Consider the following 18,828-nt stretch of genomic DNA (forward strand, 5'->3'; position numbering starts at 1 on the left):
ACCTACAAATGTGAACTGACGTTCAAAAATAAAACATTTGAAAACTGACCATTTTTCACCTTTCTGAAGCATGACGTAATGGGGGGTGTTATCTCTTTTTTCAAAAATCTGCCGTTTTTGCTTGAACATTAAATGCCTCCAAATGGTATTTAATTCACTTCCCGGGCCCCTGGAAGCATGAAAATCACTTTAAACATGCTAATTTTAGCTCTAAAACTAATAATCCACCTACAAATGTGAACTGACATTCAAAAATAAAACATTTGAAAACGGACAATTTTTCACCTTTCTGAAGCATGACATAATGGGGGGGGTTATCCCTTTTGTCAAAAATCAGCCGTTTTTGCTTGAACATTAAATGCCTCCAAATGGTATTTAATTCACTTCCCGGGGTGAAGAAACACTTTTTGAGACCTCAGAGCGAGCACATTTGCCATTTTCATGCACTTTTAACCATTCCACAAATCTTGTGTTTAGGGCCCCTGGAAGCATGAAAATCACTTTAAACATGCTAATTTTAGCTCTAAAACTAATAATCCACCAACAAATGTGAACTGACGTTCAAACATAAAACATTTGAAAACGGACCATTTTTCACCTTTCTGAAGCATGACGTAATGGGGGGTGTTATCTCTTTTGTCAAAAATCAGCCGTTTTTGCTTGAACATTAAATGCCTCCAAATGGTATTTAATTCACTTCCCGGGCCCCTGGAAGCATGAAAATCACTTTAAACATGATAATTTTAGCTCTAAAACTAATAATCCACCTACAAATGTGAACTGACATTCAAAAATAAAACATTTGAAAACGGACCATTTTTCACCTTTCTGAAGCATGACGTAATGGGGGGGTGTTATCTCTTTTGTCAAAAATCAGCCGTTTTTGCTTGAACATTAAATGCGTCCAAATGGTATTTAATTCACTTCCCGGGGTGAAGAAACACTTTTTGAGACCTCAGAGTGAGCAAATTTGCCATTTTCATGCACTTTTAACCATTCCACAAATCTTGTGTTTAGGGCCCCTGGAAGCATGAAAATCACTTTAAACATGCTAATTTTAGCTTTAAAACTAATATTCCACCTACAAATGTGAACTGACGTTCAAAAATAAAACATTTGAAAACGGACCATTTTTCACCTTTCTGAAGCATGACGTAATGGGGGGTGTTATCTCTTTTGTCAAAAATCAGCCGTTTTTGCTTGAACATTAAATGCCTCCAAATGGTATTTAATTCACTACCCGGGCCCCTGGAAGCATGAAAATCACTTTAAACATGCTAATTTTAGCTCTAAAACTAATAATCCACCTACAAATGTGAACTGACATTCAAAAATAAAACATTTGAAAACGGACAATTTTTCACCTTTCTGAAGCATGACGTAATGGGGGGTGTTATCTCTTTTGTCAAAAATCAGCCGTTTTTGCTTGAACATTAAATGCGTCCAAATTGTATTTAATTCACTTCCCGGGGTGAAGAAACACTTTTTGAGACCTCAGAGTGAGCAAATTTGCCATTTTCATGCACTTTTAACCATTCCACAAATCTTGTGTTTAGGGCCCCTGGAAGCATGAAAATTACTTTAAACATGCTAATTTTAGCTCTAAAACTAATAATCCACCTACAAATGTGAACTGACGTTCAAAAATAAAACATTTGAAAACGGACCATTTTTCACCTTTCTGAAGCATGACGTAATGGGGGGTGTTATCTCTTTTGTCAAAAATCAGCCGTTTTTGCTTGAACATTAAATGCCTCCAAATGGTATTTAATTCACTACCCGGGCCCCTGGAAGCATGAAAATCACTTTAAACATGCTAATTTTAGCTCTAAAACTAATAATCCACCTACAAATGTGAACTGACATTCAAAAATAAAACATTTGAAAACGGACAATTTTTCACCTTTCTGAAGCATGACGTAATGGGGGGTGTTATCTCTTTTGTCAAAAATCTGCCGTTTTTGATTGAACATTAAATGCCTCCAAATGGAATTTAATTCAATTCCCGGGGTGAAGAAACACTTTTTGAGACCTCAGAGTGAGCAAAATGGCCATTTTCATGCACTTTTAACCATTCCACAAATCTTGTGTTTAGAACCCCTGGAAGCATGAAAATCACTTTAAACATGCTAATTTTAGCTCTAAAACTAATAATCCACCTACAAATGTGAACTGACGTTCAAAAATAAAACATTTGAAAACGGACCATTTTTCACCTTTCTGAAGCATGACGTAATGGGGGGTGTTATCTCTTTTGTCAAAAATCAGCCGTTTTTGCTTGAACATTAAATGCCTCCAAATGGTATTTAATTCACTTCCCGGGGTGAAGAAACACTTTTTGAGACCTCAGAGTGAGCAAATTGGCCACTTTCATGCACTTTTAACCATTCCACAAATCTTGTGTTTAGAGCCCCTGGAAGCATGAAAATCACTTTGAACATGCTAATTTTAGCTCTAAAACTAATAATCCACCTACAAATCTGAACTGACGTTCAAAAATAAAACATTTGAAAACGGACCATTTTTCACCTTTCTGAAGCATGACGTAATGGGGGGGTGTTATCTCTTTTGTCAAAAAATCAGCTGTTTTGCTTGAACATTAAATGCCTCCAAATGGTATTTAATTCACTTCCCGGCCCCTGGAAGCATGAAAATCACTTTAAACATGCTAATTTTAGCTCTAAAACTAATAATCCACCTACAAATGTGAACTGACGTTCAAAAATAAAACATTTGAAAACTGACAATTTTTCACCTTTCTGAAGAATGACGTAATGGGGGGGTGTTATCTCTTTTGTAAAAAATCAGCTGTTTTTGCTTGAACATTAAATGCCTCCAAATGGTATTTAATTCACTTCCCGGCCCCTGGAAGCATGAAAATCACTTTAAACATGCTGATTTTAGCTCTAAAACTAATAATCCACCTACAAATGTGAACTGACGTTCAAAAAGAAAACCTTTGAAAACAGACAATTTTTCACCCTTCTGAAGCATGACGTAATGGGGGGGGTTATCCCTTTTGTCAAAAATCAGCCGTTTTTGCTTGAACATTAAATGCCTCCAAATGGTATTTAATTCACTTCCCGGGGTGAAGCAACACTTTTTGAGACCTCAGAGTGAGCAAATTGACCATTTTCATGCACTTTTAACCATTCCACAAATCTTGTGTTTAGAGCCCCTGGAAGCATGAAATACACTTTAAACATGCTAATTTTAGCTCTAAAACTATTAATCCACCTACAAATGTGAACTGACGTTCAAAAATAAAACATTTGAAAACGGACCATTTTTCACCTTTCTGAAGCATGACGTAATGGGGGGGTGTTATCTCTTTTGTCAAAAAATCAGCCGTTTTTGCTTGAAGATTAAATGCCTCCAAATGGTATTTAATTCACTTCCCGGGTCCCTGGAAGCATGAAAATCACTTTAAACATGCTAATTTTAGCTCTAAAACTAATAATCCACCTACAAATGTGAACTGACATTCAAAAATAAAACATTTGAAAATGGACAATTTTTCACCTTTCTGAAGCATGACGTTATGGGGGGGGTGTTATCTCTTTTGTCAAAAATCAGCCGTTTTTGCTTGAACATTAAATGCCTCCAAATGGTATTTAATTCACTTCCCGGGGTGAAGAAACACTTTTTGAGACCTCAGAGTGAGCAAATTTGCCATTTTCATGCACTTTTAACCATTCCACAAATCTTGTGTTTAGGGCCCCTGGTAGCATGAAAATCACTTTAAACATGCTAATTTTAGCTCTAAAACTAATAATCCACCTACAAATGTGAACGGACGTTCAAAAATAAAACATTTGAAAACGGACCATTTTTCACCTTTCTGAAGCATGACGTAATGGGGGGTGTTATCTCTTTTGTCAAAAATCAGCCGTTTTTGCTTGAACATTAAATGCCTCCAAATGGTATTTAATTCACTTCCCGGGCCCCTGGAAGCATGAAAATCACTTTAAACATGCTAATTTTAGCTCTAAAACTAATAATCCACCTACAAATGTGAACTGACATTCAAAAATAAAACATTTGAAAACGGACAATTTTTCACCTTTCTGAAGCATGACATAATGGGGGGGTTATCCCTTTTGTCAAAAATCAGCCGTTTTTGCTTGTACATTAAATGCCTCCAAATGGTATTTAATTCACTTCCCGGGGTGAAGAAACACTTTTTGAGACCTCAGAGCGAGCACATTTGCCATTTTCATGCACTTTTAACCATTCCACAAATCTTGTGTTTAGGGCCCCTGGAAGCATGAAAATCACTTTAAACATGCTTATTTTAGCTCTAAAACTAATAATCCACCTACAAATGTGAACTGACGTTCAAAAATAAAACATTTGAAAACGGACCATTTTTCACCTTTCTGAAGCATGACGTAATGGGGGGTGTTATCTCTTTTGTCAAAAATCAGCCGTTTTTGCTTGAACATTAAATGCCTCCAAATGGAATTTAATTCACTTCCCGGGCCCCTGGAAGCATGAAAATCACTTTAAACATGATAATTTTAGCTCTAAAACTAATAATCCACCTACAAATGTGTACTGACATTCAAAAATAAAACATTTGAAAACGGACCATTTTTCACCTTTCTGAAGCATGACGTAATGGGGGTGTGTTATCACTTTTGTCAAAAATCAGCCGTTTTTGCTTGAACGTTAAATGCCTCCAAATGGTATTTAATTCACTTCCCGGGGTGAAGAAACACTTTTTGAGACCTCAGAGTGAGCAAATTGGCCATTTTCATGCACGTTTAACCATTCCAAAAATCTTGTGTTTAGGGCCCCTGGAAGCATGAAAATCACTTTAAACATGCTAATTTTAGCTCTAAAACTAATAATCCACCTACAAATGTGAACTGACGTTCAAAAATAAAACATTTGAAAACGGACCATTTTTCACCTTTCTGAAGCATGACGTAATGGGGGGGGGTGTTATCTCTTTTGTCAAAAATCAGCCGTTTTTGCTTGAACATTAAATGCCTCCAAATGGTATTTAATTCACTTCCCGGGCCCCTGGAAGCATGAAAATCACTTTAAACATGATAATTTTAGCTCTAAAACTAATAATCCACCTACAAATGTGAACTGACATTCAAAAATAAAACATTTGAAAACGGACCATTTTTCACCTTTCTGAAGCATGACATAATGGGGGTGTGTTATCTCTTTTGTCAAAAATCAGCCGTTTTTGCTTGAACATTAAATGCCTCCAAATGGTATTTAATTCACTTCCCGGGCCCCTGGAAGCATGAAAATCACTTTAAACATGATCATTTTAGCTCTAAAACTAATAATCCACCTACAAATGTGAACTGACATTCAAAAATAAAACATTTGAAAACAGACCATTTTTCACCTTTCTGAAGCATGACGTAATGGGGGTGTGTTATCTCTTTTGTCAAAAATCAGCCGTTTTTGCTTGAACATTAAATGCGTCCAAATGGTATTTAATTCACTTCCCGGGGTGAAGAAACACTTTTTGAGACCTCAGAGTGAGCAAATTTGCCATTTTCATGCACTTTTAACCATTCCACAAATCTTGTGTTTAGGGCCCCTGGAAGCATGAAAATCACTTTAAACATGCTAATATTAGCTCTAAAACTCATAATCCACCTACAAATGTGAACTGACGTTCAAAAATAAAACATTTGAAAACGGACCATTTTTCACCTTTCTGAAGCATGACGTAATGGGGGGTGTTATCTCTTTTGTCAAAAATCAGCCGTTTTTGCTTGAACATTAAATGCCTCCAAATCATATTTAATTCACTTCCCGGGCCCCTGGAAGCATGAAAATCACTTTAAACATGCTAATTTTAGCTCTAAAACTAATAATCCACCTACAAATGTGAACTGACATTCAAAAATAAAAATTTGAAAACGGACAATTTTTCACCTTTCTGAAGCATGACGTAATGGGGGGTGTTATCTCTTGTGTCAAAAATCAGCCGTTTTTGCTTGAACATTAAATGCCTCCAAATGGTATTTAATTCACTTCCCGGGGTGAAGAAACACTTTTTGAGACCTCAGAGTGAGCAAATTGGCCATTTTCATGCACTTTTAACCATTCCACAAATCTTGTGTTTAGAGCCCCTGGAAGCATGAAAATCACTTTAAACATGCTAATTTTAGCTCTAAAACTAATAATCCACCTACAAATGTGAACTGACGTTCAAAAATAAAACATTTGAAAACGGACCATTTTTCACCTTTCTGAAGCATGACGTAATATGGGGGGTGTTATCTCTTTTGTCAAAAATCAGCCGTTTTTGCTTGAACACTAAATGCCTCCAAATGGTATTAAATAACTTCCCGGGGTGAAGAAACACTTTTTGAGACCTCATAGTGAATAAATTGGCCATTTTCATGCACTTTTAACCATTTCACAACTCTTGTGTTTAGGGCCCCTGGAAGCATGAAAATCACTTTAAACATGCTAATTTTAGCTCTAAAACTGATGATCCACCTACAAATGTGAACTGACGTTCGAAAATACAACATTTGAAAACAGACCATTTTTCACCTTTCTGAAGCATGACGTATTGGGGGGGTATTATCTGTTTTGTCAAAACTCACCTTTTTTTGCTTCAACATTAAATGCCTCCAAATGGTATTTAATTCACTTCCCGGGCCCCTGGAAGCATGAAAATCACTTTAAACATGCTAATTTTAGCTCTAAAACTGATGATCTACCTACGAATGTGAACTGACGTTCAAAAATGAAACATTTGACAACGGACCATTGTTCACCTTTCTGAAGCATGACGTAATGGGGGGTGTTCTACACCTCCACCCACCAGCTACGGTCTACTAGCCTCGTGCTCGCCGCCGTACCACGCATCCGAAGAGCCACCACCGGAGGCAGTTCCTTCTCCTACCTGGTGGCCAAGACATGGAACTCCCTCCCCATCCACCTTCGGCTGACCCAGGACCATCCCGCCTTCAGGAGACAACTCATTTTTCACCTTTCTGAAGCATGACGTAATAGGGGGGTGTTATCTCTTTTGTCAAGAATCAGCTGTTTTTGCTTGAACATTAAATGCCTTCAAATGGTATTTAATTCACTTCCTGGGCTCCTGGAAGCATGAAAATCACTTTAAACATGCTACTAATGTTAGCTCTAAAACTGATGTTCTACCTTCAAATGTGAACTGACGTTCAAAAATAAAACATGTGAAAACGGACCATTTTTCACCTTTCTGAAGCATGACATAATGGGGGGTGTTATCTCTTTTGTCAAAAATCTGCCGTTTTTGCTTGAACATTAAATACCTCCAAATGGTATTTAATTCACTTCCCGGGGTGAAGAAACACTTTTTGAGAACTCAGAGTGAGTAAATTGGCCATTTTCATGCACTTTTAACCATTCCACAAATCTTGTGTTTAGGGACCCTGGAAGCATGAAAATCACTTTAAACATGCTAATTTTAGCTCTAAAACTGTTGATCCACCTACAAATGTGAACTGATGTTTAAAAATAAAACATTTGAAAACGGACCATTTTTCACCTTTCTGAAGCATGACGTAATGGGGGGTGTTATCTCTTTTGTAAAAAATCAGCCATTTTTGCTTGAACATTAAATACCTCCAAATGTTATTTAATTCACTTCCCGGGGTGAAGAAACACTTTTTGAGACCTCAGAGTGAGCAAATTTGCCATTTTCATGCACTTTTAACCATTCCACAAATCTTGTGTTTAGGGCCCCTGGTAGCATGAAAATCACTTTAAACATGCTAATTTTAGCTCTAAAACTAATAATCCACCTACAAATGTGAACTGACGTTCAAAAATAAAACATTTGAAAACTGACCATTTTTCACCTTTCTGAAGCATGACGTAATGGGGGGTGTTATCTCTTTTTTCAAAAATCTGCCGTTTTTGCTTGAACATTAAATGCCTCCAAATGGTATTTAATTCACTTCCCGGGCCCCTGGAAGCATGAAAATCACTTTAAACATGCTAATTTTAGCTCTAAAACTAATAATCCACCTACAAATGTGAACTGACATTCAAAAATAAAACATTTGAAAACGGACAATTTTTCACCTTTCTGAAGCATGACATAATGGTGGGGGTTATCCCTTTTGTCAAAAATCAGCCGTTTTTGCTTGAACATTAAATGCCTCCAAATGGTATTTAATTCACTTCCCGGGGTGAAGAAACACTTTTTGAGACCTCAGAGCGAGCACATTTGCCATTTTCATGCACTTTTAACCATTCCACAAATCTTGTGTTTAGGGCCCCTGGAAGCATGAAAATCACTTTAAACATGCTAATTTTAGCTCTAAAACTAATAATCCACCAACAAATGTGAACTGACGTTCAAACATAAAACATTTGAAAACGGACCATTTTTCACCTTTCTGAAGCATGACGTAATGGGGGGTGTTATCTCTTTTGTCAAAAATCAGCCGTTTTTGCTTGAACATTAAATGCCTCCAAATGGTATTTAATTCACTTCCCGGGCCCCTGGAAGCATGAAAATCACTTTAAACATGATAATTTTAGCTCTAAAACTAATAATCCACCTACAAATGTGAACTGACATTCAAAAATAAAACATTTGAAAACGGACCATTTTTCACCTTTCTGAAGCATGACGTAATGGGGGTGTGTTATCTCTTTTGTCAAAAATCAGCCGTTTTTGCTTGAACATTAAATGCGTCCAAATGGTATTTAATTCACTTCCCGGGGTGAAGAAACACTTTTTGAGACCTCAGAGTGAGCAAATTTGCCATTTTCATGCACTTTTAACCATTCCACAAATCTTGTGTTTAGGGCCCCTGGAAGCATGAAAATCACTTTAAACATGCTAATTTTAGCTTTAAAACTAATATTCCACCTACAAATGTGAACTGACGTTCAAAAATAAAACATTTGAAAACGGACCATTTTTCACCTTTCTGAAGCATGACGTAATGGGGGGTGTTATCTCTTTTGTCAAAAATCAGCCGTTTTTGCTTGAACATTAAATGCCTCCAAATGGTATTTAATTCACTTCCCGGGCCCCTGGAAGCATGAAAATCACTTTAAACATGCTAATTTTAGCTCTAAAACTAATAATCCACCTACAAATGTGAACTGACATTCAAAAATAAAACATTTGAAAACGGACAATTTTTCACCTTTCTGAAGCATGACGTAATGGGGGGTGTTATCTCTTTTGTCAAAAATCAGCCGTTTTTGCTTGAACATTAAATGCCTCCAAATGGTATTTAATTCACTTCCCGGGGTGAAGAAACACTTTTTGAGACCTCAGAGCGAGCACATTTGCCATTTTCATGCACTTTTAACCATTCCACAAATCTTGTGTTTAGGGCCCCTGGAAGCATGAAAATCACTTTAAACATGCTAATTTTAGCTCTAAAACTAATAATCCACCTACAAATGTGAACTGACGTTCAAAAATAAAACATTTGAAAACGGACCATTTTTCACCTTTCTGAAGCATGACGTAATGGGGGGTGTTATCTCTTTTGTCAAAAATCAGCCGTTTTTGCTTGAACATTAAATGCCTCCAAATGGTATTTAATTCACTTCCCGGGGTGAAGAAACACTTTTTGAGACCTCAGAGTGAGCAAATTGGCCATTTTCATGCACTTTTAACCATTCCACAAATCTTGTGTTTAGAGCCCCTGGAAGCATGAAAATCACTTTAAACATGCTAATTTTAGCTCTAAAACTAATAATCCACCTACAAATGTGAACTGACGTTCAAAAATAAAACATTTGAAAACGGACCATTTTTCACCTTTCTGAAGCATGACGTAATGGGGGGTGTTATCTCTTTTGTCAAAAATCAGCCGTTTTTGCTTGAACATTAAATGCCTCCAAATGGTATTTAATTCACTTCCCGGGGTGAAGAAACACTTTTTGAGACCTCAGAGTGAGCAAATTGGCCACTTTCATGCACTTTTAACCATTCCACAAATCTTGTGTTTAGAGCCCCTGGAAGCATGAAAATCACTTTAAACATGCTAATTTTCGCTCTAAAACTAATAATCCACCTACAAATGTGAACTGACGTTCAAAAATAAAACATTTGAAAACTGACCATTTTTCACCTTTCTGAAGAATGACGTAATGGGGGGGTGTTATCTCTTTTGTAAAAAATCAGCTGTTTTTGCTTGAACATTAAATGCCTCCAAATGGTATTTAATTCACTTCCCGGCCCCTGGAAGCATGAAAATCACTTTAAACATGCTAATTGTAGCTCTAAAACTAATAATCCACCTACAAATGTGAACTGACGTTCAAAAATAAAACATTTGAAAACGGACCATTTTTCACCTTTCTGAAGCATGACGTAATGGGGGGTGTTATCTCTTTTGTCAAAAATCAGCCGTTTTTGCTTGAACATTAAATGCCTCCAAATGGTATTTAATTCACTTCCCGGGGTGAAGAAACACTTTTTGAGACCTCAGAGTGAGCAAATTGGCCACTTTCATGCACTTTTAACCATTCCACAAATCTTGTGTTTAGAGCCCCTGGAAGCATGAAAATCACTTTGAACATGCTAATTTTAGCTCTAAAACTAATAATCCACCTACAAATCTGAACTGACGTTCAAAAATAAAACATTTGAAAACGGACCATTTTTCACCTTTCTGAAGCATGACGTAATGGGGGGGTGTTATCTCTTTTGTCAAAAAATCAGCTGTTTTGCTTGAACATTAAATGCCTCCAAATGGTATTTAATTCACTTCCCGGCCCCTGGAAGCATGAAAATCACTTTAAACATGCTAATTTTAGCTCTAAAACTAATAATCCACCTACAAATGTGAACTGACGTTCAAAAATAAAACATTTGAAAACTGACAATTTTTCACCTTTCTGAAGAATGACGTAATGGGGGGGTGTTATCTCTTTTGTAAAAAATCAGCTGTTTTTGCTTGAACATTAAATGCCTCCAAATGGTATTTAATTCACTTCCCGGCCCCTGGAAGCATGAAAATCACTTTAAACATGCTGATTTTAGCTCTAAAACTAATAATCCACCTACAAATGTGAACTGACGTTCAAAAAGAAAACCTTTGAAAACAGACAATTTTTCACCCTTCTGAAGCATGACGTAATGGGGGGGTTATCCCTTTTGTCAAAAATCAGCCGTTTTTGCTTGAACATTAAATGCCTCCAAATGGTATTTAATTCACTTCCCGGGGTGAAGCAACACTTTTTGAGACCTCAGAGTGAGCAAATTGACCATTTTCATGCACTTTTAACCATTCCACAAATCTTGTGTTTAGAGCCCCTGGAAGCATGAAATACACTTTAAACATGCTAATTTTAGCTCTAAAACTATTAATCCACCTACAAATGTGAACTGACGTTCAAAAATAAAACATTTGAAAACGGACCATTTTTCACCTTTCTGAAGCATGACGTAATGGGGGGGTGTTATCTCTTTTGTCAAAAAATCAGCCGTTTTTGCTTGAACATTAAATGCCTCCAAATGGTATTTAATTCACTTCCCGGGTCCCTGGAAGCATGAAAATCACTTTAAACATGCTAATTTTAGCTCTAAAACTAATAATCCACCTACAAATGTGAACTGACATTCAAAAATAAAACATTTGAAAATGGACAATTTTTCACCTTTCTGAAGCATGACGTTATGGGGGGGGTGTTATCTCTTTTGTCAAAAATCAGCCGTTTTTGCTTGAACATTAAATGCCTCCAAATGGTATTTAATTCACTTCCCGGGGTGAAGAAACACTTTTTGAGACCTCAGAGTGAGCAAATTTGCCATTTTCATGCACTTTTAACCATTCCACAAATCTTGTGTTTAGGGCCCCTGGTAGCATGAAAATCACTTTAAACATGCTAATTTTAGCTCTAAAACTAATAATCCACCTACAAATGTGAACGGACGTTCAAAAATAAAACATTTGAAAACGGACCATTTTTCACCTTTCTGAAGCATGACGTAATGGGGGGTGTTATCTCTTTTGTCAAAAATCAGCCGTTTTTGCTTGAACATTAAATGCCTCCAAATGGTATTTAATTCACTTCCCGGGCCCCTGGAAGCATGAAAATCACTTTAAACATGCTAATTTTAGCTCTAAAACTAATAATCCACCTACAAATGTGAACTGACATTCAAAAATAAAACATTTGAAAACGGACAATTTTTCACCTTTCTGAAGCATGACATAATGGGGGGGTTATCCCTTTTGTCAAAAATCAGCCGTTTTTGCTTGTACATTAAATGCCTCCAAATGGTATTTAATTCACTTCCCGGGGTGAAGAAACACTTTTTGAGACCTCAGAGCGAGCACATTTGCCATTTTCATGCACTTTTAACCATTCCACAAATCTTGTGTTTAGGGCCCCTGGAAGCATGAAAATCACTTTAAACATGCTTATTTTAGCTCTAAAACTAATAATCCACCTACAAATGTGAACTGACGTTCAAAAATAAAACATTTGAAAACGGACCATTTTTCACCTTTCTGAAGCATGACGTAATGGGGGGTGTTATCTCTTTTGTCAAAAATCAGCCGTTTTTGCTTGAACATTAAATGCCTCCAAATGGAATTTAATTCACTTCCCGGGCCCCTGGAAGCATGAAAATCACTTTAAACATGATAATTTTAGCTCTAAAACTAATAATCCACCTACAAATGTGTACTGACATTCAAAAATAAAACATTTGAAAACGGACCATTTTTCACCTTTCTGAAGCATGACGTAATGGGGGTGTGTTATCACTTTTGTCAAAAATCAGCCGTTTTTGCTTGAACGTTAAATGCCTCCAAATGGTATTTAATTCACTTCCCGGGGTGAAGAAACACTTTTTGAGACCTCAGAGTGAGCAAATTGGCCATTTTCATGCACGTTTAACCATTCCAAAAATCTTGTGTTTAGGGCCCCTGGAAGCATGAAAATCACTTTAAACATGCTAATTTTAGCTCTAAAACTAATAATCCACCTACAAATGTGAACTGACGTTCAAAAATAAAACATTTGAAAACGGACCATTTTTCACCTTTCTGAAGCATGACGTAATGGGGGGGGGTGTTATCTCTTTTGTCAAAAATCAGCCGTTTTTGCTTGAACATTAAATGCCTCCAAATGGTATTTAATTCACTTCCCGGGCCCCTGGAAGCATGAAAATCACTTTAAACATGATAATTTTAGCTCTAAAACTAATAATCCACCTACAAATGTGAACTGACATTCAAAAATAAAACATTTGAAAACGGACCATTTTTCACCTTTCTGAAGCATGACATAATGGGGGTGTGTTATCTCTTTTGTCAAAAATCAGCCGTTTTTGCTTGAACATTAAATGCCTCCAAATGGTATTTAATTCACTTCCCGGGCCCCTGGAAGCATGAAAATCACTTTAAACATGATCATTTTAGCTCTAAAACTAATAATCCACCTACAAATGTGAACTGACATTCAAAAATAAAACATTTGAAAACAGACCATTTTTCACCTTTCTGAAGCATGACGTAATGGGGGTGTGTTATCTCTTTTGTCAAAAATCAGCCGTTTTTGCTTGAACATTAAATGCGTCCAAATGGTATTTAATTCACTTCCCGGGGTGAAGAAACACTTTTTGAGACCTCAGAGTGAGCAAATTTGCCATTTTCATGCACTTTTAACCATTCCACAAATCTTGTGTTTAGGGCCCCTGGAAGCATGAAAATCACTTTAAACATGCTAATATTAGCTCTAAAACTCATAATCCACCTACAAATGTGAACTGACGTTCAAAAATAAAACATTTGAAAACGGACCATTTTTCACCTTTCTGAAGCATGACGTAATGGGGGGTGTTATCTCTTTTGTCAAAAATCAGCCGTTTTTGCTTGAACATTAAATGCCTCCAAATCATATTTAATTCACTTCCCGGGCCCCTGGAAGCATGAAAATCACTTTAAACATGCTAATTTTAGCTCTAAAACTAATAATCCACCTACAAATGTGAACTGACATTCAAAAATAAAAATTTGAAAACGGACAATTTTTCACCTTTCTGAAGCATGACGTAATGGGGGGTGTTATCTCTTGTGTCAAAAATCAGCCGTTTTTGCTTGAACATTAAATGCCTCCAAATGGTATTTAATTCACTTCCCGGGGTGAAGAAACACTTTTTGAGACCTCAGAGTGAGCAAATTGGCCATTTTCATGCACTTTTAACCATTCCACAAATCTTGTGTTTAGAGCCCCTGGAAGCATGAAAATCACTTTAAACATGCTAATTTTAGCTCTAAAACTAATAATCCACCTACAAATGTGAACTGACGTTCAAAAATAAAACATTTGAAAACGGACCATTTTTCACCTTTCTGAAGCATGACGTAATATGGGGGGTGTTATCTCTTTTGTCAAAAATCAGCCGTTTTTGCTTGAACACTAAATGCCTCCAAATGGTATTAAATAACTTCCCGGGGTGAAGAAACACTTTTTGAGACCTCATAGTGAATAAATTGGCCATTTTCATGCACTTTTAACCATTTCACAACTCTTGTGTTTAGGGCCCCTGGAAGCATGAAAATCACTTTAAACATGCTAATTTTAGCTCTAAAACTGATGATCCACCTACAAATGTGAACTGACGTTCGAAAATACAACATTTGAAAACAGACCATTTTTCACCTTTCTGAAGCATGACGTATTGGGGGGGTATTATCTGTTTTGTCAAAACTCACCTTTTTTTGCTTCAACATTAAATGCCTCCAAATGGTATTTAATTCACTTCCCGGGCCCCTGGAAGCATGAAAATCACTTTAAACATGCTAATTTTAGCTCTAAAACTGATGATCTACCTACGAATGTGAACTGACGTTCAAAAATGAAACATTTGACAACGGACCATTGTTCACCTTTCTGAAGCATGACGTAATGGGGGGTGTTCTACACCTCCACCCACCAGCTACGGTCTACTAGCCTCGTGCTCGCCGCCGTACCACGCATCCGAAGAGCCACCACCGGAGGCAGTTCCTTCTCCTACCTGGTGGCCAAGACATGGAACTCCCTCCCCATCCACCTTCGGCTGACCCAGGACCATCCCGCCTTCAGGAGACAACTCATTTTTCACCTTTCTGAAGCATGACGTAATAGGGGGGTGTTATCTCTTTTGTCAAGAATCAGCTGTTTTTGCTTGAACATTAAATGCCTTCAAATGGTATTTAATTCACTTCCTGGGCTCCTGGAAGCATGAAAATCACTTTAAACATGCTACTAATGTTAGCTCTAAAACTGATGTTCTACCTTCAAATGTGAACTGACGTTCAAAAATAAAACATGTGAAAACGGACCATTTTTCACCTTTCTGAAGCATGACATAATGGGGGGTGTTATCTCTTTTGTCAAAAATCTGCCGTTTTTGCTTGAACATTAAATACCTCCAAATGGTATTTAATTCACTTCCCGGGGTGAAGAAACACTTTTTGAGAACTCAGAGTGAGTAAATTGGCCATTTTCATGCACTTTTAACCATTCCACAAATCTTGTGTTTAGGGACCCTGGAAGCATGAAAATCACTTTAAACATGCTAATTTTAGCTCTAAAACTGTTGATCCACCTACAAATGTGAACTGATGTTTAAAAATAAAACATTTGAAAACGGACCATTTTTCACCTTTCTGAAGCATGACGTAATGGGGGGTGTTATCTCTTTTGTAAAAAATCAGCCATTTTTGCTTGAACATTAAATACCTCCAAATGTTATTTAATTCACTTCCCGGGGTGAAGAAACACTTTTTGAGACCTCAGAGTGAGCAAATTTGCCATTTTCATGCACTTTTAACCATTCCACAAATCTTGTGTTTAGGGCCCCTGGTAGCATGAAAATCACTTTAAACATGCTAATTTTAGCTCTAAAACTAATAATCCACCTACAAATGTGAACTGACGTTCAAAAATAAAACATTTGAAAACTGACCATTTTTCACCTTTCTGAAGCATGACGTAATGGGGGTGTTATCTCTTTTTTCAAAAATCTGCCGTTTTTGCTTGAACATTAAATGCCTCCAAATGGTATTTAATTCACTTCCCGGGCCCCTGGAAGCATGAAAATCACTTTAAACATGCTAATTTTAGCTCTAAAACTAATAATCCACCTACAAATGTGAACTGACATTCAAAAATAAAACATTTGAAAACGGACAATTTTTCACCTTTCTGAAGCATGACATAATGGGGGGGGTTATCCCTTTTGTCAAAAATCAGCCGTTTTTGCTTGAACATTAAATGCCTCCAAATGATATTTAATTCACTTCCCGGGGTGAAGAAACACTTTTTGAGACCTCAGAGCGAGCACATTTGCCATTTTCATGCACTTTTAACCATTCCACAAATCTTGTGTTTAGGGCCCCTGGAAGCATGAAAATCACTTTAAACATGCTAATTTTAGCTCTAAAACTAATAATCCACCAACAAATGTGAACTGACGTTCAAACATAAAACATTTGAAAACGGACCATTTTTCACCTTTCTGAAGCATGACGTAATGGGGGGTGTTATCTCTTCTGTCAAAAATCAGCCGTTTTTGCTTGAACATTAAATGCCTCCAAATGGTATTTAATTCACTTCCCGGGCCCCTGGAAGCATGAAAATCACTTTAAACATGATAATTTTAGCTCTAAAACTAATAATCCACCTACAAATGTGAACTGACATTCAAAAATAAAACATTTGAAAACGGACCATTTTTCACCTTTCTGAAGCATGACGTAATGGGGGTGTGTTATCTCTTTTGTCAAAAATCAGCCGTTTTTGCTTGAACATTAAATGCGTCCAAATGGTATTTAATTCACTTCCCGGGGTGAAGAAACACTTTTTGAGACCTCAGAGTGAGCAAATTTGCCATTTTCATGCACTTTTAACCATTCCACAAATCTTGTGTTTAGGGCCCCTGGAAGCATGAAAATCACTTTAAACATGCTAATTTTAGCTTTAAAACTAATATTCCACCTACAAATGTGAACTGACGTTCAAAAATAAAACATTTGAAAACGGACCATTTTTCACCTTTCTGAAGCATGACGTAATGGGGGGTGTTATCTCTTTTGTCAAAAATCAGCCGTTTTTGCTTGAACATTAAATGCCTCCAAATGGTATTTAATTCACTTCCCGGGCCCCTGGAAGCATGAAAATCACTTTAAACATGCTAATTTTAGCTCTAAAACTAATAATCCACCTACAAATGTGAACTGACATTCAAAAATAAAACATTTGAAAACGGACAATTTTTCACCTTTCTGAAGCATGACGTAATGGGGGGTGTTATCTCTTTTGTCAAAAATCAGCCGTTTTTGCTTGAACATTAAATGCCTCCAAATGGTATTTAATTCACTTCCCGGGGTGAAGAAACACTTTTTGAGACCTCAGAGCGAGCACATTTGCCATTTTCATGCACTTTTAACCATTCCACAAATCTTGTGTTTAGGGCCCCTGGAAGCATGAAAATCACTTTAAACATGCTAATTTTAGCTCTAAAACTAATAATCCACCTACAAATGTGAACTGACGTTCAAAAATAAAACATTTGAAAACGGACCATTTTTCACCTTTCTGAAGCATGACGTAATGGGGGGTGTTATCTCTTTTGTCAAAAATCAGCCGTTTTTGCTTGAACATTAAATGCCTCCAAATGGTATTTAATTCACTTCCCGGGGTGAAGAAACACTTTTTGAGACCTCAGAGTGAGCAAATTGGCCATTTTCATGCACTTTTAACCATTCCACAAATCTTGTGTTTAGAGCCCCTGGAAGCATGAAAATCACTTTAAACATGCTAATTTTAGCTCTAAAACTAATAATCCACCTACAAATGTGAACTGACGTTCAAAAATAAAACATTTGAAAACGGACCATTTTTCACCTTTCTGAAGCATGACGTAATGGGGGGTGTTATCTCTTTTGTCAAAAATCAGCCGTTTTTGCTTGAACATTAAATGCCTCCAAATGGTATTTAATTCACTTCCCGGGGTGAAGAAACACTTTTTGAGACCTCAGAGTGAGCAAATTGGCCACTTTCATGCACTTTTAACCATTCCACAAATCTTGTGTTTAGAGCCCCTGGAAGCATGAAAATCACTTTAAACATGCTAATTTTCGCTCTAAAACTAATAATCCACCTACAAATGTGAACTGACGTTCAAAAATAAAACATTTGAAAACTGACCATTTTTCACCTTTCTGAAGAATGACGTAATGGGGGGGTGTTATCTCTTTTGTAAAAAATCAGCTGTTTTTGCTTGAACATTAAATGCCTCCAAATGGTATTTAATTCACTTCCCGGCCCCTGGAAGCATGAAAATCACTTTAAACATGCTAATTTTAGCTCTAAAACTAATAATCCACCTACAAATGTGAACTGACATTCAAAAATAAAACATTTGAAAACGGACCATTTTTCACCTTTCTGAAGCATGACGTAATGGGGGGTGTTATCTCTTTTGTCAAAAATCAGCCGTTTTTGCTTGAACATTAAATGCCTCCAAATGGTATTTAATTCACTTCCCGGGCCCCTGGAAGCATGAAAATCACTTTAAACATGCTAATTTTAGCTCTAAAACTAATAATCCACCTACAAATGTGAACTGACATTCAAAAATAAAACATTTGAAAACGGACAATTTTTCACCTTTCTGAAGCATGACGTAATGGGGGGTGTTATCTCTTTTGTCAAAAATCAGCCGTTTTTGCTTGAACATTAAATGCCTCCAAATGGTATTTAATTCACTTCCCGGGGTGAAGAAACACTTTTTGAGACCTCAGAGTGAGCAAATTGGCCATTTTCATGCACTTTTAACCATTCCACAAATCTTGTGTTTAGAGCCCCTGGAAGCATGAA

Source organism: Lissotriton helveticus, chromosome 3_1, assembly GCF_964261635.1.
Source record: "Lissotriton helveticus chromosome 3_1, aLisHel1.1, whole genome shotgun sequence".
Taxonomy (NCBI): domain Eukaryota; kingdom Metazoa; phylum Chordata; class Amphibia; order Caudata; family Salamandridae; genus Lissotriton; species Lissotriton helveticus.